The sequence below is a fragment of the Schistocerca nitens genome, chromosome 1 (genome assembly GCF_023898315.1).
Source record: "Schistocerca nitens isolate TAMUIC-IGC-003100 chromosome 1, iqSchNite1.1, whole genome shotgun sequence".
Classification (NCBI taxonomy): domain Eukaryota; kingdom Metazoa; phylum Arthropoda; class Insecta; order Orthoptera; family Acrididae; genus Schistocerca; species Schistocerca nitens.
In genome coordinates this window covers 719,506,825-719,529,254 of record NC_064614.1, presented here as the reverse complement: position 1 = coordinate 719,529,254, position 22,430 = coordinate 719,506,825, and positions in this window count along the sequence as shown.

Genomic DNA, 22,430 nt, shown 5'->3' with positions numbered 1-22,430 from the left:
ATGTAGGCGACGGTAATGCCTTTGAACCTTGTAAGCGCATGATATTTAGCGGCGGGAAAGTAAGATTCATCTGGACAGAGACCCCTAGACCACGGGAGATTTATGGCCTTCCGAAGACTCAAAAAGACATGATGTGACCGATAGCTTCATAGGGGTGCCGACGTACCGTGTGGCACAGCATCTGGCCTTCGTGGGCAAACGTGAGCACCACATCTGGAATTAGACGGACTTCAGTGACCGCCTAACGGAGCTACGAGCCCCCCCCCCCAACCCCCCCAACCCCCACCCCCCCACCCCAGACCCCCGGTAACATTCCATCGACTTAATCAGTAAGAAATTCCGTGCAGAAGTGCCACAACTTTTCAGGCACGTATTAATATCGACCTGTTTTGTCTTTAGCGCCCAATACTACAAGCAGATCGCTAGAATGGTCATGGGGAGCCTCCTCTCTCCGCTGGTAGCCAACCTACTAATGGACAGTTTCGAAGAAACAGCACTCAAAACCGCCGAACTAAGGACTCTATGTTTCTTCCGATATGTGGACTACACATTTTTTATCTGGCCACAAGGAGAGGACCAACTACAAATATCTCTAAAACATCTAAATTTCATCCATAGTAACACAGAGTTCACCATGGAAATCGAGAACGGTGTACAAATACATTTCCTCGATGTCCTGGTGTAGCGCAAGAGCACATACGGTCATGGAGAACAAAACCTACCAACGATACTCCAACACCTGGAAGCGGCGTTCTGCAAGAATGGATACGCCAGCCACCAAATCCGAAGGGCCTTCCGACAAGAGAAGTGCAGCACGGACCAGATGAAGAACAAACGGAAGAAGAGAAAACAGGCCTCGCGTTTCTACCTCTTGCAGGCAACATGTCGTCCGAAGTAGGGATATTAGTGAGACAACACCAGATCGATACAGTCTTCCGACTGCTGGTTAAGACGTGCGTTTTACTAGGATCGGTGAAAGACGATACTGGCTTAAAGAAAGCGGGCGCATTCAAAATTCCGTGCGGTAGTGGCAAAACTACATCGGCAAGCAATTCGTACGGTAAAAGATCGAACGCTACACACCAGTGCCAACAAAGCCAATTTGTCCTAACACATTGCTTAAACACTGGACACGCAGCGAATTATGAGAAGACAAAAGTACTGGCCTCCACAAATAAGTACTGGGAGAGCATCTTCAAAGAGACCATGGAAATTCGAGTAATAGACCACCTCGGCAACATGGACACTAGTTATCAACACAGTAAGGCCTGGGAACCAGTACTAAGCTCTATTAAGGATCAGCGGAACAAGCGGAGACGAGATCATTCCGTCACGGCCGTCCCTCCCCCTACCACCTACAGCAGCCTGCGCCGATGGCGCACAGACTCACACCTGGGCCAGCGAGAGATAAATACACTCCTGGAAATTGAAATAAGAACACCGTGAATTCATTGTCCCAGGAAGGGGAAACTTTATTGCCACATTCCTGGGGTCAGATACATCACATGATCACACTGACAGAACCACAGGCACATAGACACAGGCAACAGAGCATGCACAATGTCGGCACTAGTACAGTGTATATCCACCTTTCGCAGCAATGCAGGCTGCTATTCTCCCATGGAGACGATCGTAGAGATGCTGGATGTAGTCCTGTGGAACGGCTTGGCATGCCATTTCCACCTGGCGCCTCAGTTGGACCAGCGTTCGTGCTGGACGTGCAGACCGCGTGAGACGACGCGTCATCCAGTCCCAAACATGCTCAATGGGGGACAGATCCGGAGATCTTACTGGCCAGGGTAGTTGACTTACACCTTCTAGAGCACGTTGGGTGGCACGGGATACATGCGGACGTGCATTGTCCTGTTGGAACAGCCAGTTCCCTTGCCGGTCTAGGAATGGTAGAACGATGGGTTCGATGACGGTTTGGATGTACCGTGCATTATTCAGTGTCCCCTCGACGATCACCAGTGGTGTACGGCCAGTGTAGGAGATCGCTCCCCACACCATGATGCCGGGTGTTGGCCCTGTGTGCCTCGGTCGTATGCAGTCCTGATTGTGGCGCTCACCTGCACGGGGCCAAACACGCATACGACCATCATTGGCACCATGGCAGAAGCGACTCTCATCGCTGAAGACGACACGTCTCCATTCGTCCCTCCATTCACGCCTGTCGCGACACCACTGGAGGCGGGCTGCACGATGTTGGGGCGTGAGCGGAAGACGGCCTAACGGTGTGCGGGACCGTAGCCCAGCTTCATGGAGACGGTTGCGAATGGTCCTCGCCGATACCCCAGGAGCAACAGTGTCCCTAATTTGCTGGGAAGTGGCGGTGCGGTCCCCTACGGCACTGCGTAGGATCCTACGGTCTTGGCGTGCATCCGTGCGTCGCTGCGGTCCGGTCCCAGGTCGACGGGCACGTGCACCTTCCGCCGACCACTGGCGACAACATCGATGTACTGTGGAGACCTCACGCCCCACGTGTTGAGCAATTCGGCGGTACGTCCACCCGGCCTCCCGCATGCCCACTATACGCCCTCGCTCAAAGTCCGTCAACTGCACATACGGTTCACGTCCACGCTGTCGCGGCATGCTACCAGTGTTAAAGACTGCGATGGAGCTCCGTATGCCACGGCAAACTGGCTGACACTGACGGCGGCGGTGCACAAATGCTGCGCAGCTAGCGCCATTCGACGGCCAACACCGCGGTTCCTGGTGTGTCCGCTGTGCCGTGCGTGTGATCATTGCTTGTACAGCCCTCTCGCAGTGTCCGGAGCAAGTATGGTGGGTGTGACACACCGGTGTCAATGTGTTCTTTTTTCCATTTCCAGGAGTGTACTAGCGACAGAGAGCGGACAGATCATTGCATCAGCAACACCTGATGGTGCTGGAATAGTTACTCACTGAAATATTGTGGGAATTTCACGATCGTATCCGGTTGGACAACCGAGAATTCTTCAAATGGCACATACACCGGGAAAGCCTCAGATTTAATATCACCTCGGCTGTATTTTCATATGCTTGTTGCGTTACGACTCGTTCAAAGAAATGAAAGCTGTCCTAATACAATAAGTGTGTAAAAATAGGGCTGAGGTTATAGTCATTGCTCATTGACAATTAATACATGCATTAATATATTGCTACATGCATTAATCTTAGTGTTCAGACGGTCATGAATTTGTATTAGTTGCGGTTAGTTTGCGGACAAATGACAAAGAGAAAGTGAAGGCGTTGCCTATAATGTCATAAGTTTACAGTCATTTAGTGTTGCAGTTTAAAAATGGGTAACGCATTGTTTATTGAAGGTAACGTTCAGCAATCCTTCCCGAAACTGTCCTGATGATTCAGTGAACCCACCGAATGTGTCCTACAACGCGAGCTATTTTTTTAGTCGAGTTATGCCACAAATTTCTTTTCTCAATAGTTCTTTTCAATACCTTCTCATTAATTATGCCATCTAGCCATCTGATCTTCTGCATTCTACTGGACCATCAAATACCAAAATCTTCTTTTCCCCTATCAACTACTTAACATTCAAGTTTCACTTTTGTACATGGTAAAACTGCACACCAGTTTTTTTACCCTAAGCTATTACTTAAATAGCGATTTTCTTCTACAGTACCACAAAAGCAAGGCGTTATGAAGCTGACGCGGAGATGAAGTTATCTGTAACAGTACACCCAAATTGGGCATATGGACGAAATCAATGTACTCGTATATAAAATTTGCATATACCAAAAATTATATGGCATGTTCAAAGAAAAAAAGAAAGGAAGGGGAATAGAAGTGTTTTTGGTCACAGTAGAGTGTTGCCCAACGATGTTGAGAACAAATAGTGTGGTGTCACAGCCAGACACCACACGACCTAGGTGGTAGCTTAAATCGGCCGCGGTCCTGTAGTACATGTCGGACCCGCGTGTCGCCACTGTGTGATCGCAAACCTAGCGCCACCACAAGGCAGGTCTCGAGAGACTGACTCGACCTCAGCCCAGTTGTACGGACGACAGAGCTAGCGACTAGACATACGAAGCCTTTCTCTCTCATTAGCCGAGAGACAGAATAGCCTTACAGTGATTGTAATTAAAGTCTCCTTTGTGCGATGTACCACAATGAGTTATTAAAGATAAGTATTATACCAGCTACGTACTTTTCTTCATAGCATTAATTACGTATCCTGTTCCAGTACTTCACGCCCGTCTGCGTTAGTCTCGCGTGCCTTTTAAGCCACCTCTATTTACAAGGTGTTGGCCCAGCTGCCGACACATCACATGGCGACGAGTCTACAAAGGCTCTTGTGTTTTACTTTGCCCTAATTTCTTTGTGTCATGGCTTCGCCACAATTTCCAGATGTACTGTCCGAATTTTATCGCTTGCAGAATCAGCAGACGCAGGCGTTATTGGATGCTCTTGGACAGCTCGTCCAGGGTCAACGTGCGCTGCACACCGATGCGGCCGCGCCGCTTCATCGCTACCGCCGCCACATCATGCTGTTGCACCTCAATTCAGACCCTTCGACGCAACCCACGAGTCATGGCATGAGTGGTCCCGTCAGTTCGACTTCCACCTAGCAGCCTACAGAATTCAAGGTAATGAGCGGCAGCCGTTTTTGCTTTCTTGTGTCGGTGTGTCCACCTAGCGAGTGATAGTGAAGTTGTTTCCCCGGCGCGACGTAGCAACTCTGTCCTACGAAGAACTTTTGTCTGCTTTAGATGCCTATTTCAAGGAAACAGTAAATGTCGTTGCAAAGAGGTATACGTTCTTTCGTACAAAACGTACGGCCGGTCAGACTAATAGGGAGTGGGTTGCGACATTGCAAGGACTTCCTAGGGAGTGTGCGTTTGAATGCGAATGTGGACTTCCTTATTCAGATATTATGGTGCGTGATGCAATAGCACAGAACGTTTCTGATGTTCGCATACGGGAACAGATTTTGAAACTAGTTAATCCCTCCCTTCAACAAGTGATAGACATATTGGATAGGCAAGACACACTTGACTTTGCTCAGGACTCATTTGCAGCTTCGCCGGCAGTGTGTCACATTAACCGGCCCGCCGGGCCCGCTGCACGGGACGCTAGGCGGCCCTCGCGCCCGTCAGCGCAGCGGCAGCCTAGCTCGCAAACACGTGCGCCGCGTAAGCAAGCTAATGCAGTGAAATCATGAAATAATGCCCGCGGTGTGCAACTAGACATTCGCGTGAAAATTGTCCGTCACGCCAAGCTACTTGCTTTTACTGTCGTAAGAAAGGACATGTCCAAAGTGTTTGCCAGAAAAAGCTCAGATCAGACACTCACACCAATTCCAGGCCCTTTGCTTCGCGCCGGAATCGAACCAAGGAAACTCAGGCTCGTGAACCTTCGCCCATGGATATTCATGTAGTTCATTCCACCCCGTCCGGTGACAGTGTTCATTCCACAAAAAGTGTGCGTCGACGTCGACGGCAGTCCCGTCACGTCGCACGTGATTCTGTCCCAGTGTCTGTTCCAGTCGCACAAAACAGTCGCTTTTGTCGTCAGCAGGACAATAAACTTTTTGTAGACTTAGACTTTGACGGCAAAGTGATCCCATTCCAGCTCGATACCGGAGCTGCAGTTTCATTGCTCAATCACGACACGTACAACCAACTGGGCAAACCTCCGTTGCGTGCCGCAAATGTTCAGCTCAATAGTTACTCAGGCCAGAAAATACCAGTGTTAGGACAGTGCAGCCTTCTTGCAACATACAAGGGACAAACAAAACTTGTGTCATTTTACGTTCTTCGTTCTTCTACTGCAGTGAACTTGTTTGGTTTAGATTTATTTCAGTTGTTTAATTTGTCTATAGTAAATCAGGTCCTCTCAGTGATTCCGACTGTGCCTTCCGCCAGTGTTTCTAGTCTATGTGAAGAATTTGCCGACATTTTTGCACCGGGCCTTGGTTGTGCTAAGAACTATGAAGCACATTTGGAACTGAAAACAAACGCGCAACCGAAGTTTTTCAGAGCGCGCAATGTTCCCCACGCATTGCGTGATGAGGTCGCAAGAACATTAAACGATTTAGAATCTCAAGGTGTAATTGAACGTGTGCAGGCTTCTCTCTGGGCCTCACCCTTAGTAATTTTGCCAAAACCTTCCGGAAAATTGAGACTTTGTGTGGACTTCAAAGCAACTGTGAATCCACAACTTGTGACTGCAACTTTTCCTTTGCCCCGCCCGGAAGATCTTTTTGACAAACTGTGCCCGGGAACATATTTTTCAAAGTTGGACCTAGCAGATGCGTACTTGCAAATACCGGTGGACGAAGAATCCCAGCGCGTCTTGGTGGTAAACACGCATCTTGGCTTGTATCGCTTCAAAAGACTGCCTTTCGGGTGTGCATCCGCCCCTGCATTGTTTCAGCAATATTTACAAACTGTTTGTGCGTCGGTCCCTACTGCTGCGAACTATCTGGACGATATTGTGATCTCCGGAAAGACAGAAGCCGAACATTTGCAAAATCTCCGAACATTATTTCAGGTCTTGCGACAAAATGGTCTTCGCTTGAGGAAGGACAAATGTGTGTTTTTTGCTCGGGATTTACCCTACCTGGGCCATGTCCTCAATGCCCAAGGAATACATCCGAGTCCAGAGCACCTCCGTGCCATACAGGATTTGCCGTCACCGCAGAACGTGAAGCAACTGCAGAGTGTGCTGGGTAAAATAAATTATTATCATAAATTTTTGCGCAATGCTTCTTTCATTTCAGCTCCGCTTCATCGCTTACGCCGTAAAGGTGTTCCGTTCGTCTGGACGACGGAATGCGAACGCGCCTTTCGCCAGTTGAAATCGGCGTTCCTTTCACATACTTGCCTTACGCCATTCGATCCCCGAAAACCCCTTTTGTTGATGGTAGATGCATCGGATTTCGGGATCGGTGCTGTGCTTGCGCACAAAGATGGATCGCATGATCGCCCTATTGCCTTTGCGTCAAAATTGCTCTCATCTGCGCAAAGAAATCATTCACAGATAGAGAAAGAGGCTTTAGCTCTCGTGTTTGGTGTTACTAATTTTCACGATTTCTTGTATGGTCATCACTTTACCATCATCACGTACAACAAACCTTTGACATCGCTTTTTCATCCGAACAAGGCGGTACCTCCGCATACGGCGCAGAAATTCATTCGCTGGTCTCTTTTCCTCTCGCAGTACCGCTACGATATCTTGTATCGGTCCACTGCTAAGCACGGAAACGCTGATGCGTTGTCCCGTTTGCCTGTTGCTGAGGATAAAGCATTCGATTCTTCCGAACTTGCTTGCATGTTCATTGATGCGGAAACCGATGACGTGGTCGCATCGTTTCCGATTGATTTTCGTCGTGTCGCTACAGCCACGGCTGCTGACCCTGTCCTTGCTCCCGTTTTGCGTTTTGTTGCTACGCAATGGCCCTTTTCCAAGTCACGGATCGAGGATCCGCTGGTTCGCCGATTTTTTGCTCACAAGGAGAGACTTTTTGTACGACGTGGTGTTTTGTTGTTGCGTTCTGATAATGATCAGTCCCGAGTCGTGGTCCCACGTTCGTTACAGTCCTCTGTCTTACAGCTTCTTCACCACGGACATTGGGGTATAGTGCGTACGAAACAACTTGCTCGTCCGCACTGTACTTGGTTCGGAATCGATGCTGCGATTACGAATATGTGCTCCTCTTGCGTGGCGTGTGCCAAACAACAATCCACACCGCCGCGGAAATTCTTTGCATGGCCGAAAGCCACTTCCCCTTGGCAACGCTTGCACATCGATTTTGCTGGTCCATTCTGGAATGCTCGTTGGTTGGTTGTGGTCGATGCTTTCAGTAATTTTCCTTTTGTTGTCCGGATGTCTTCCACGACGTCTTCTGCCACAATCCAAGCCTTGTCTGCTATCTTTTGCATTGAAGGTCTTCCGCAGACTATTGTTTCCGACAATGGCCCACAAATCATGTCCGCAGAATTTCAGTCCTTCTGCAAGGCCAATGGTATTCAACATCTGACGTCCGCGCCGTTTTCGCCTCAGTCAAACGGTGCCGCGGAACGATTGGTCCGGACTTTCAAGTCACAGATGTTGAAATTGCAAGAGTCGCATTCTCGGGAGGACGCATTATTGCTCTTTTTGTCCTCGTATCGCTCTCAGCCCCGCGATGGTCGCTCGCCGGCTGAGATGCTCCATGGTCGTTCTCATCGAACCTTGATGTCTTTGCTGCATCCGCCGCATCAGGTTCCTGTGCAGAGGCAGACTCCTGCTTTTGCTCCTGGCGACGTTGTCTTCTATCGCACCTATCGCGGTTCACGGCGTTGGCTCGCAGGGCGCATTCTTCGCTGCCTCGGCCGCGCGATGTATTTGGTTTTGGGGGCCTCTGGTGAGGTGCGTCGGCATCTCAATCAGCTGCGCCTCTGTCGTCGCCCGGGTTCTGCCGCTCCCCGTCTGCTTTCAGCGACGGAGCCGTCAGGTCAGCGCCCTGGGGACCCATCTACTGGCTCGCCTCATCCCCAGGTGTTACCGACGCTGCCTTCCATTTTGCCTCATAGCGTCGCGCCGCCGCCGCCGCCGCCGCAGCCGCCGCAGCCGCCGCAGCCGCCTCCGGCGCCGCCCGCAGTGGACGCTTCGCTGCCGCCACCACGCGCCTCCCTGGGTCACGCGCCGCCGATCGGTTCCCGTGACCAGCTGTCCTCCGCCATGGAACTCTTGCCCGCTCCGGACCAGGTGTCGTCATCGCGCGTCGGATTCTCCGACCACATGGAGGTCGACCCTTCGGCCCCTCCTGTCTCTTTACGGGCGCATACACCGCATGTTGACGTGCACCCTGGACTAGGTTTTCAGGCGTTTCCTAGCTCCCCTCGGACCGAATGGCCGGGTGCGGGTGGCACAGCCTCGCCTGTTGTTAGGCTCCCCACCTCATCGCATACATCAACATGGGGTCCTCCCCACGGCGGGCGGAAGCCTTATCTCACGACCGTTCGCCGATTTGCGGGGGAGGAATGTGGTGTCACAGCCAGACACCACACGTCCTAGGTGGTTGCTTAAATCGGCCGCAGTCCTGTAGTACATGTCGGACCCGTGTGTCGCCACTGTGTGATCGCAAACCTAGCGCCACCACAAGGCAGGTCTCGAGAGACTGACTCGACCTCAGCCCAGTTGTACGGACGACAGAGCTAGCGACTAGACATAAGAAGCCTTTCTCTCTCATTACCCGAGAGACAGAATAGCCTTACAGTGATTGTAATTAAAGTCTCCTTTGTGCGATGTACCATAATGAGTTATTAAAGATAAGTATTATACCAGCTACGTACTTTTCTTCATAGCATTAATTACGTATCCTGTTCCAGTACTTCACGCCCGTCTGCGTTAGTCTCGCGTGCCTTTTAAGCCACCTCTATTTACAAGGTGTTGGCCCAGCTGCCGACACATCAAATAGGAAGAGTAAATTCTTACATGTCAGACGTCACTAAAGATACAGCGCAGAATAGTAAAAGATAGAAATACGTTACTAAAACTCATGTTCACTAAAGAGACTAAGAAAGTGGTACATCTGCCTAATATCGTGTAGGGCCCACGCGAGCAAGCAAAATTGCTGCAGCACGACGTGGCATGGACTCAACTAATGTCAGAAGTAATGCTGAACGGAATTGACACCATGTATCATGAAGGGCTGTCCATACATCCGTGAGAGTAAAAAGGGGTGGAGATCACACCTGAACAGCACATTGCAAGGCATGCATTATATGCTCAGTAATGTTAATGTGTGGGGAGTTTGTGGCCAGCGAAAGTGTTTAAGCTCAGAAGAGTGTTCCTGGGCCCACTCTATAGCAGTTCTTGACTTTTGGGATGTCGCATTGTCCTGCTCGTAATTGCTCAAGTCTGTAGGAACGCACAATGAACATGAATGGATGCAGATGATCAGACTGGATGCTTACGTACGTGTCACGTGTCAGAGTTGTATCTATACGGACCAGGAGTCCCGTATCATTCCAACTACGCACACCCAACACCTTTACGGAGCTTCCGCCAGTTTGAACAGTTCACTACTGTAATGAGGAGCCTATGGATTCAAGAGATTGTCTCCATACCCGTGCACGTCCATCCACTCGGTACAATTTAAAATGACACTCGTCTGACCAGGTAACATATTTCCAGTCATGAACACTCCAATGTCGATTTTGAAGAGTCCAGGGGAGGCCTAAAGCTTTGTGTCATTCAGTCTTCAAGTGTACACGTGTGGGCCTTCGGCTCAGAAAGCCTATATCGATAACGTTTCCTTCAATTCTTCCCACGCTGACACTTGTTGACGGCGCAGTGTTGATATCTGCAGCAATTTGCGGAAAGTTTGCTTTTCTGTCACGGTGAACGATTCTCTTCAGTCGCCGTTTTCCCGTCATTGCAGAATACTTTTCCGGCTGCTGCGGTTTCAGAGATTTTATGTTTACCGGATATCTGATATTCACGGTACATACGGGAAATGGTCGTACGGGAAAATCCCCAATCAAACGGTACCTCGGAGATGCTGTGTCCCATCGCTTGTGCGTCGACTATAGCGCGACGTTCAATCTCACTTAAATCTTGATAGCCTGCATTGTAGCAACAGTAAACGATCTAATAACTGCGACAGGCACTTGTCTTCTATAGGTGTTGCCGACCGCATCACCGTATTCTGTCTGTTTACATATGTCTGTATTTGAATGCGAATGTCTAGGCCAGTTTTCTTGGCGCTTCAGTGTATTTTGCCACGGGCAAATCGAAGTTGAAAGTTGGACATATGTAGGTAGACTGGACATTTATTTGCGGACGGTTTCAGAAAGAGCAGAAATTTCATGTTAAGAGAGCGACTCTGCTGCGTGAATCTGTGCAGTAGCTGACTTAGTCAGTGACAGTAGTAGCTCTCAACTTGTGTCTCTTTGGCTCAGTTGTAGAGCTGAGAGGGGTCAATTGTTGGACATGGAATACGGTGGCGGAACTTTTAGCGTAGTGGATACGTGGGAGGATTTTACTGAAGAGAATTGTTATGAATTATTAATCTGATGGAAGTACTTAAAACCCTAGCATTTATGGAAGAGAGAGAATGGATTTGCATTATGGATATGTTTGTAAGACATTTTTAACGAAAGTAAAGTTGGGTTTTCTATGTTTTATGTTCTCGTAAAATAAGAATTTAAGGCACAGCGTTGTCGTTATAATAACCGGATTAGTGTTTTCGTTTCAAGGAAGATGTTTTTCTTAGTATGAGAAATTCATCCAAATATATCTCCCAGTAACTTTGTTCACTGTAACATATTTTATCTGGCGCGAGTTCTTCAGGCTGTGCTTTTGTTGGTGATTATGCACAACTTTTCAGGTAAGATTCTTTTCATATTTTGTTGGTTCGTTTGATTCTAATGTGGCCTTTCCACTGCACAAATTCTAAGCATTTTCCTAGTGATTCAGATTTTTAATGGGCCTGTGGACAGTGTATGTTTCACAGTGTTGCTGCACTATGTGATCAAAAGTATCAGGACACCGCCAAAAACATACGTTTTTCATATTAGGTGCATTCTGCTGCCATCTGCTGCAAGGCAGTAAATATCTGCGACCTCAGGAGTCATTAGATATCCTCATAGAGCAGAATGGGGCGCTCTGTGGAACTCACGGACTTCGGAAGTGTTCAGGTGAATGGGTGTCACTTGTGTCATACGTCTGTTTGATACTAGTAGACTTCTCTTGGCCAGGAATGCCATTTTTGCCATTGCTAGTATTCTTTTGGGATCCTCCTTGGTCCGTCCGTCTTTGGTTATTTTGTTGACCAGGTACCTGAAGTTTTTAACTCCATCTACTTCGTGACCATCAATCCTGATGCTAAGTTTCGCGCTGTTCTGATTTCTGCTACTTCTCATTACTTTTGTCTTTCTTCGATTTACTCTCAATCCGTATTCTGTACTCCTTAGATTGTTCATTCCAGTCAGCAGATCATGTAATTCTTTTTCACTTTCACTCAGGATAGTAATGTCAAAAGCGAACAGTATCATTGATATCCTTTCGCCTTGAATTTTACTTCCACAGCTCAAACTTTCTATTATTTCCAACATTGATTCTTCGATGTACAGATTGAACAGTAGGGGCTAAGACTGGATCACTGTGTTACCCCTTCTTAAACCGAGCACTTCGCTCTTGGTCGTCCACTCTTATTACTCCCTCTTGACCGTTTGTACATTTTGTATATAACCTCCCACACCCAATAACTTACACTTATTTTTCTTAGAATTTCGAACATCTGGCAGCATTTTAAGTAGTCGAATGACAAATCCTATGAACATGTCTTGATATTTCTTTAGTCTTACTTCCACTATCAACATCAAAGTCAGAATTACCGCACTCGTGCCTTTACATTTCCTAAAGCTAAACTCATCGTCTTCTAGCACATCCTCAATTTTCCTTTCCATTCTTCTGTATATTATTCTTGGCAGCAACTTGGATGCATGTGCTGTTAATCTGATTGTGCGATGATTCTCACACTTGTCAGCTCTTGCCGTCTTCGGGATTGTGTGGTTGATGCTTTTCAAAGGCAGATGGTTCGTTGCCAGAGTTATACAATCTACACACCAACGTGAATAAACGTTTTATTTCCACTTCACCCAATGATTTTAGAAATTCTGATGGAATGTTATCTATCCCAACTGCTTTATTTGATCTTATGTCCTACAAAGCTCTGTTAAATTCTGATTCTAGTACTAAATCCGTTATCTCTTCTGAATCGACTCCTGTTTCTTCTGTTATCACGTCATGGAGGCTTTCGGCATAATCTCCCCACCTAGCAACTGTCGCCTCTGCATTTAACACTGAAATTCCCGTTGCTCTCTTAATATTGTCACCCTTGCTTCTAACATCACCGAAGATTGTTTTGACTTTCCTGTATGCTGAGTCCGTCCTTCCGACAATCATTTCTTGTTCGATGTCTTCACATTTTCCCTGCAGCCATTTCGTCTTAGGTTCCCTACAGTTCCTATTTAGTTAATTCCCCAGCGCCATATATTTGCTATTCCTAAGTTTCCTGAAACATTGTTGTACTTTCTCATTTCGTCGATCAGTTGCAGTATTTCTTCTGTTACCCATGGTTTCTTCACATTCACCTTCCTTTTACCTATGTTTTTGTTTCCAGTTTTCGCGATGGCCCATTTTAGAGATGTCCATTCCTCTCCAACTGTACTGCCTACTGCGCTATTCATTACTGCTGTATCTATAGCCTTATGTAACTTCAAGCGTATCTCGTCATTCCTTAGTGCTTCTGTATTCCACTTATTTGCGTATTGATTCTTCCTTACTAATGTCTTAAACTTGATCCTATTCTTCATGACTACTATATTGTGTTAGGAGTCTATATCTTCTCCTGGGTACGTCTTACAGTCCAGTATCTGATTTCGGTATCTCTATTTGACTATGATGTAATCTAACTGAAATGTTCCCGTATCAGCCGGCCTTTGCCAAGTACACGTTCTCTTCTTGTGATTCTTTAACAGGGTATGCGCTATTACTAGCTGAAACTTGTTACAGAACTCAGTTAGTCTTACTTCTTTCTCCTTCCTTGTCCCACGCCCATATTCTCTTGTGACTTTTTCTTCTACTTCTTCCCTTACAACAGCATTCCTGTCTCCCATGACTATTAGCTGTTCAATCCTCTTCAACAGTAGGCTTACTGCATACTGAGCTATTCCTTATTGCTGTATCTATAGCCTTCTCTTCATCACTACTATGTTGTGATTTGACTCTATATCTGTTCCTGGGTAACCCTTACAGTCCAGTATCTGATTTCGGGCTCTCTGTCTGAGCATGATATAATCTAACTGATATATTTCTGTATCAGCCGGCCTTTTCGGATTATACCTCCTTGTATTGTGATACGTGAACAGAGTATTCGCTATTACCAGCTGAAACTTGTTTCCGAACTCAATTAGTCTTCCTGCTCTCTCGTTCCTTGACCCAAGCCGATATTCTCGAGTAACCTTTTCTTCTACTGCTTCCCCTGCAACTGCACCGCAGTCTCCCATGACTATCAGATTTTCGTCTCCCTTAATGTACTGTATTCCTCTCTCAGTATCCTGAAGTACTTTCTCTGTCTCTCCATCTTCAGCTTGGGACGTCGTCATATATACCAGAACTATCGTTGTCAGTGTTGGTTTGCTGTCGATTCTGATAAGAAGAACCCTGTCACAGACCTGTTCACAGTAACACTCTCTCTGCCCTACCTTCCTATTCATAACGAATCCTACTCCTGTTATACCAATTTCTGCTGCTATTGATATTTCCCTATACTCATCGGACCAGAAATCCTCCTCTACTTTACACTTCAGTACACTGACCCCCTACTATATCTAGATTGAGCCTTTGGATTTCTCAACATCTACGCATCGTCCGGTACAGACAAGAGGCGAGAGCGCTCTCGCTTCTTCGCAGACGAAATTTCCCCGCTCTTCCAAGGTCGACACGCTCAATGAATCCCAGTTGGCGATTTTAATTGTGTACTTGCACCGAAAGATCGGTTCCCTCGATAAACCCTTTGCCCGAACTATATATGTATGTGGACAGCATGCATCTGGTTGACATCTGGTAGCCTCCGACCTAGATACACCAATACAAAGAGTCATTCCGCTAGCTGTCTCAGGCCAATTAATGGTGACGTCCTGGAAGTGGAGCTGTGGCCTACAGCCTATACTGACCTTACAGCATTAATATGTACAGTCTTCTTCCGGCGGCAGAAAGTGTGGAAAATGAATATCGCCCACCTGCGGGACCTAGCTTCTAGAGATGTAATTGATTACGTTTGGAGATGTTGCCGGCAACGCCTTCGGTCGTGCCCTACGACCGTAAGTGGGCGGACGGGTTGCGCTGAACTGGTGCTGCAGCGTGCAGTGATGACGTATGGTCGTGAGCAGGCAGTGTGGCGACGTCAAACGATGGATTTCTGTTTCCCGGCGCTAAGGGGATGCGCAGAATGAGTGGGTTTCCGGAGCGACAAGAGGCGGTACAGCGAGCGAGGGCGAAAATTATATCCATCATGCGACGCCACCTCTAAGGGACAGTGGTCAGGGCGCGGACACTAGATCGGGTTGCCGGAGAACGGTCATCGATTTATCACATCATCAGCGAAAGCAAAAGACGACGAGGAGCCCTAGTACATGCCGTGGGCATGGATGATGGCAGACGCCTAACATCGCAACAAGAAATAGGCAATACCTTTGTGGAATATTACATTCAACTTTACACCGCAATGGATACCGATGTGGCGGTCATTGCAGTTTACGGCACCTCCGAACCAGAGGTGGAAGCGCAACTGATGGAGGAGGATACAGAGGAGGAAGTGATGGAGGTCATTATTAGGGTAGCGGAGAAAAAATCGCCGGGACCAGATGGCCTCCCATTTAGAATTCTAGAGGACGTTTAGCTATGGGATAGCACCACGATGGATTATTATCTGTCCGATTTAATGTCTCCTGACGTGCCCTTACCGCCGGCTTTTGTGGAGGGGCTGATTATCACGACACACAAACCCTCGGGTGGGACAGGGAAACGGCACTACCGACCACTCACGCTCCTTAACTGCGACTTTGAAGTATTCACCAGATTACAAGCAGCACGCCTCCGAAGAGTATTGCGCCAAGTGCTCTCACTCGATCAGACTTCGCTCGGCGGAGGTAACAACATCCAGTTCTCCATTGTGATGTGTGTGTGTTTATTCATGTAATGCTAGAATAAAGTTCCATTTACTAGCTCCCAAGCAATTCAGAATTATTATTTTTGGTATGACAATGAAGTAGCACTTACCGAAATTTAACTTCACTTAAATGTTACAAATGAACCAAGAGTTGCTTTAGTCTGTGAAAGACATTCGTTGAAATTTGAATCGTAGTATTTCTTTTTAACATAATTTCATGGTATTTTTCATTTCTGACGTATATTTAACTTTCCAAAGTTTACTAATTATTACAATATATATATATATATATATATATATATATATATATATATATATATATATATATATATATATATAAATTCCATTCTACAGCCGAAGGTTGTCCTTATTCGGCGTTGCGAATTCATTTAATGTATAAAATTGCAACTGATTTCGAAAGCAGCTACCATTTTTGTAAATGAACGCCTTCCAACTATGCTGATCAGGCGTTGCTTCAGTAAACACTTTCTCATTGGCTCGAAAGTAGCTGAGATAGATAGATCGCAATGTGGATGGTGGGAAGAGAGGTATCTCACGCATTAAACGACCTTTCTGGAATTTAAAAAGTTTCCTTCACCAACCCAGCTGTACTTGGGGTGTCAAACTTCTAGCGTAAATTTCCTCTTGTGTCAAATTGAAACAGGTGATAGAGTGGCCCTGCCTCAGTGGTAACACCGCTTCCGGCTTCAGACCACCGAAGTTAATCGCTGTCAGTCTTGCCAGCACTTGGGTAGATGACCGTGCCGTCCGCCAAGCGCCGATGGCAAACAGAGTGCACTCAGCCCTCGTGAGGCCAATTCCGGAGCTACTTGACTGAGAAGTAGCGGCTCCGGTCACGCAAACTGAAAATGGTCGGGAGATATCGGTGTACTGACCACATGCCCCTCTATATCCGCATCGTGTCACGCCTATAGATTGAAAATGCCACGGCGATCGGTCAGTACCGTTGGGCCTTCCGGGGCCTGTTCGAAATCCTAAGATTTGGAACCAATTGTTGGAAATGCATATTTATTGTGTTGGCGTATACGGCATAACAATAACGTGGATCTCAGTAACAGATCAAAAGTGACGACAACCACTCGCTATGTGGCTGTGAGATGTTTTGCCACAGTCCCTGGGTACCGTAACCCCTGTCGTCCGCAATTCTATGAGGTTTCAACCCAACAGCGAATCAGCCCACTTCGATATTAATGTCCGCAAGCGAAGAAAATCCCTATCCCGCCCTGGAATCAAACCCTGGCCTGTATCATGGAAATCAGAAGCATTGACCACTCAGCTAAAAAGGCGGACACTAAATGTATTAGCTTTAGTGAAGTGTAAGTACGTTCACTCTATCACGCAAGCAAATATAGAAATGTGCACTTTGACGTAGAACGTTTTTGTTGCGTAATAGTGCCTGGCAATCAACGTACTGTGCCACTAATACAACAAGGCGTATCTCAGTGGTGAGAAGCAATAACATTCAAAACAGAAACATTAGTCTATTGTCATTCCGTGATAACATAGAATGAAGCTGAATCAAATTCTGTCACTACCTGCTAACATAGTCCCTCATCTTAACACTGAAAAGGAAGTCCTGTCCTAGAGTTAGCGCTACCGCCAGACTTTGCAACGCAGGACTTTCTCCTCTGGTGTTACGTCCAGACGATGGTGTTTGGAAACCCTATAGAAACGAATGAAGACCTGCTTGGTAGAGTTGTCTGTTGCCTGGTATAACCGACTCCACGGATGTTTGAGAGAGTGTGGCAAAACTTCACACCTCATAGCCATTCACGCATTCAGACTGGCAGTCGTCAGTTTGATAATTTACTATGAATTACGTTGTAATGTAGGTTTCGCTGTGTAAGTCCATACCACAGTAAAAGTGCTTTTCCTACCATTGATTCTCTGCCTCAATACAATCGGTTTTGGCCCTACTATTACCTGCATAAATTTCACTCAAAAAGTTTGAGAGACCTTGTAGAGAACATTTCATCCAGGTGACAGGGAAAAGACAGGTGAGTTTAGCATTATGAGTCATCCTCCCTCACACCCTGAAAATTAGTTATGACAACAGAGTGGCAACGTGTTGGCGACAATAGTGGTAGGATGAATGCGTTGTCGTTGCTTGAATGTGCATGACCAAATACAGACATCCAATGTAACTGAGGATCGGGTCACGCCTCCTTGGCTGCTAGATCCACCATTTAATTTCCTTTCGTACCCATCTTCTCTGATTTTAAGTAGAACAATACCTCCTTTCACAGGTTTCCTAAGTGGAGAATGGAATCCTGGATATCCTGGATTACTTTATCTGCAGGGTACAAATGATGTAGAGGGTGAGGGACACTCAGGGATTTTAAATAAACGAATTAAGCTGGCACGACACATCTCATCAGCTGCAGCACCCTTAAGAGCAAGTTTAATATACGTAGAATCGAAAGCAGTGAAGTCTTCATGTAACCGGTCTGGAACAACAACAGAGCAGTCATCAGAATCCCTCTGTTTAAATACATCCTGGAATAGAGCTGCATAGTTGGGTTGCTCATTTAAAATGCAGGAAATGTCATATTAAAAACATTCCAGTGGCGCAACGTCTCCCGTACTGCCGTAAATCAAAAATTACTCTGCCCATCCTCAGTACGGAGGGTGGAAACTCTGTTGTCATAAGAGCATTGGGGTCCACATAGAGTGTGAGTTGGAGTCACTCGATGTGCGGCATGACCAATCAGTTCGATGCCACAAATCCATTATTTCTGGTGTGTCAAAGAATTAATTACATCCTTATTGTGCTACCACTACACTCAAGACTTTGGCATTCAACCGAAATGTGCTACAGAAATTAAGACAAAGAGCGATTCCCACCACCAGGCGTTGTGTTCACACGACGTGCTGTTTAGTTCCACACCACGGACGTAGACACTGCATAACAACTCAAAAACAAGACCTCCTCCAGAACTGCCTCTGTCTACGGTGCTGCCAAATTGTGCAGACAGCCGGCCAATCGCGGTGGAAGAGCGGATGTAGGCGCTGCAATCCAGAACCATGCGAACGCAGCAGTCAGAGGTTCGAATTCTGCCCCGGACATGGATGTGTCTGATGTCCTTAGGTTAGTTAGGTTTCAGTTCTGGGTCACTGATGACCTCAGATGTTGTCCCATAGTGCTCGGAGCCATGTGAAGCATTTCTTGCAGATAGTCAGAGAATTATCAGAGCGGCCATGTTGTCTGCCCCAGGTTTTAGTTTCCTCCCCAGGCCGACCCTTGGAACACTTCTGAGCACCACTGTTCTGCTGTTTGTGACTGTGATTATCTTTTGTCGCAAGTACTGTGCCAGGCCTCCAGCCGTGTATTAATTTTGTCTGTTCTATGCTCAGTATATGACCTTCAGCCGAACCCTATGAAAAGTATTTTAAGATTAGGCCTTCAGCCGTGTTTTATTTAAAATTCTTGTTTGCTCTGTATTTAGGCCTTCAGCTACATTGGTTTTAAAAACTGTGGCTTGCAGCCGTAGTGTGTAAATTCCTGTCTGTAAGGTTTCTCTTTAATTATATTGAATTCTTAAAATGGCCTTCAGCCGTACTGTGTAAATGCTTATCTTAAGGTTAATCTTTAATTATTTTTAATAATTGTTTGGGCCTTCAGCCGTCAAGGTACTTCAAGTTTACTTAAGAGGGTTTTCTGTTGTGCTGTGTAAATTCTTGTCTTTAATTGTTGCCTTTTATTATGTTGAAATGTTATTAGGCTTTCAGCCGAGGAATTAATTTAAATTTTCCTTGATATGGATTCTTGCCGAGATTTGTGAATTTAAGAATTTCCTTTGCTGATCTGAAACATTATTTGGGCATTTAGCCGAGAAGGTTTTTTAATTTCATTTAAGAAAAGCCTCCAACCGTTTCTCTATATTCTTGTGCCTTAAAAGGAATTACTTAAAGATATTTTAATTTTACTTAAGTAAGGCCTAAGCCGTATCTCTAAATCCTTGTGTTTTTAAAAGGAATTATTTAAACTTTATTATTGAGAAGTTACATGGCACTCAGCCGTGAATTGATCCTTGTTGTTTTAAAGAGGTAACTGTGCAGTGGTTTTCGAGGATTAAAGTTATGTGTTGTTGTGTACTTAACAGTAACTGATCTTGGCCCGTTTTCAAAACCTGTTCAGCTCTGCCCTGCGAAACCAGATTTCAGGCAATTTGCTAAATTGGCATCTACATCCAATCATGCACTATAGACTGAATCACCTAAAATATGCACCGAAAATACTGCGGAAATGAAAAGTGTTGTTTATGTGTGGTTCACGCGAAATTGATTGATAGGCGGCGGTTCGTGTTGTTAACCAGTGAACACGCTGTAATAACACATAGACAGTGTAGAACCATCTCGGAAATTATTTATCAACCGCTTTATCCAGTTACGATGAAAGAGGTAGTATAATACCTAGACAACGTAACAGAAGTAAACAAGTGAGGAGAGAAGAACGGGGGTAGGAGGGGAAATTGTGTTCTTGCTGCTATTGTAGTTGGTTCAAATGGTTCAAATGGCTCTGAGCACTATGGGACTTAACATCTATGGTCATCAGTCCCCTAGAACTTAGAACTATTTAAACCTAACTAACCTAAGGACAGCACACCACACTCAGTCATTATGAGGCAGAGAAAATCCCTGACCCCGCCGGGAATCGAACCCGGGAACCCGGGCGTGGGAAACGAGAACGCTACCGCACGACCACGAGATGCGGACTGTTGTAGTTGATCCGCACGGTGACTCCCGCGCAGCCGCAAGAGGAAGTGGCATGAATCAGACAAGTATACTACACATTCTCCATCGACGTAGGTTCCATTCGTATCACATCTCTCTCCATCAAGGTATGCATGGAAACGGTTATTAGAATCGAATGAACTTCTGTACATGAGATTTAAGAGAGGACACTCCAGGTGTATCACGTATCTTGTTTAATGGTGAAGACCCGCGTACCAATCTTTATCAGACAGAAAGCCAAAGCACGGACTGCAGGTCTGTTGACAACTTCTGTTGGCTTCGTCATACGGAACCTCAGCGTCCATGGAATGTAAACGTGTGGAGGTCCGATTTTCGTAGACGGAACACTGAACGTGAACAAGTTTCGCAGTCTCCTAATAGACCATCTTGCATGAATGCTAAATTATGTTGCTTTGCAGACTATGTGCAACTGTGGTACCAACATCATGGCTGTCCAGCCCATAGATCACCAAGTACTACATTATGTCTTAACTAATTATTGGATTGGATGCAGAGGGACTATACCTTCGCTGGCCTGTTCCCCGTATTCAAACCACGTAGATTTTTTCTTTGGGAGAAGCTGAAAGTTGCTGTCACGGACATGATACAGGATTTGAGGTGGATATCATTAAAACAAAGGTGTTTTTCATGGACTGTGCGGCTGGTCCCAGCGGAGATTCGAGTCCTCCCTCGGTCATGGGTGTGTGTGTTGGTCCATAGGATAATTTAGGTTAAGTAGTGTGTAAGCTTAGGGACTGATGACCTTAGCAGTTAAGTCCCATAAGATTTCACACACATTTCATACAAAGGTGTTTTCAGTTACGGCGGGGTATTCTCACGAATTTTCAATCAGCAGTTCTCTCCTCCGATTAAACGGCCATCATAATAAAATAAGGACATCAGAGCTCGTGAGAAAATATTTAGGTGTTCGTTTTTTCCATATGGTGTTCCAGAGTAGAATAATAGAGAATTAGTCTGAAGGTGGTACGAGGAACGCTTTGCAGAGTAGCCATGCAGATGTAGACAAAGTTTTCTGCAAGGAGATACCAGTTACACCCGATGATAAACAACGATCTATTACTGCAGCTGCACGGACATCTTCGTTGAAATGTTAGCACGTGTGCAGCATTCGTTCCATGTCAGACTGGAAGCGTGTATTCCTGCTGACGATGGTCATTTGAACACAAGCTGTGAATGTCAATTGTTACGTTATTGGTCAAAATCAACATGAATAACGTATGCACTTGGGTTGTTCTTTAGTGTGTGCTACCACAGATAATGTACAAGTGTCGGAGTGGGAACTTTTCAAAACACGTTATCTCGTAAACGACGCGCATTAGAATCCTGCAACAAACAATATCGACACTCTACTTGATCCATTTTAGACTTTCGATAGGTATTTTTCCGTTGAAAGAAGTGTATGCTTCCATAATGATACAGTTGTATATGTATTGGTATAATGGTTCAAATGGCTCTGAGCACTATGGGACTCAACTGCTGTGGTCATTAGTCCCCTAGAACTTAGAACTACTTAAACCTAACTAACCTAAGGACATCACACACATCCATGCCCGGGGCAGGATTCGAACCTGCGACCGTAGCAGTCGCACGGTTCCTGACTGCGCGCCTAGAACCGCGAGACCACCGCGGCCGGCCGGTATAATGTGTTGATTGGCTAATAGTACAGGGCCCTGAATACCAATCCTTTCTGTGAAAACTGCACATCAACAGCACCTTCCATTTCCGCAAATTTTCGGTGATTCTTTCTGTGTCTATCAACTTATTTTACTAACAGGACATAGTAACCCACCGCCTTGTAGTGTAAAGTGGATGGGGTGCTACTAAATCTAATAGCAAAGACTGCTTTTGTTAAAATCTTATTGGTACATAGTTGTTAATGCTATTTTAAATAATATAAAGACCAAAATATATATAAATTTCTTTAAGGTTATAGAGAAATTAATGCTTCACATTTATTAAAGTGGTTACATACAATTTTCTGTCTAGTTAA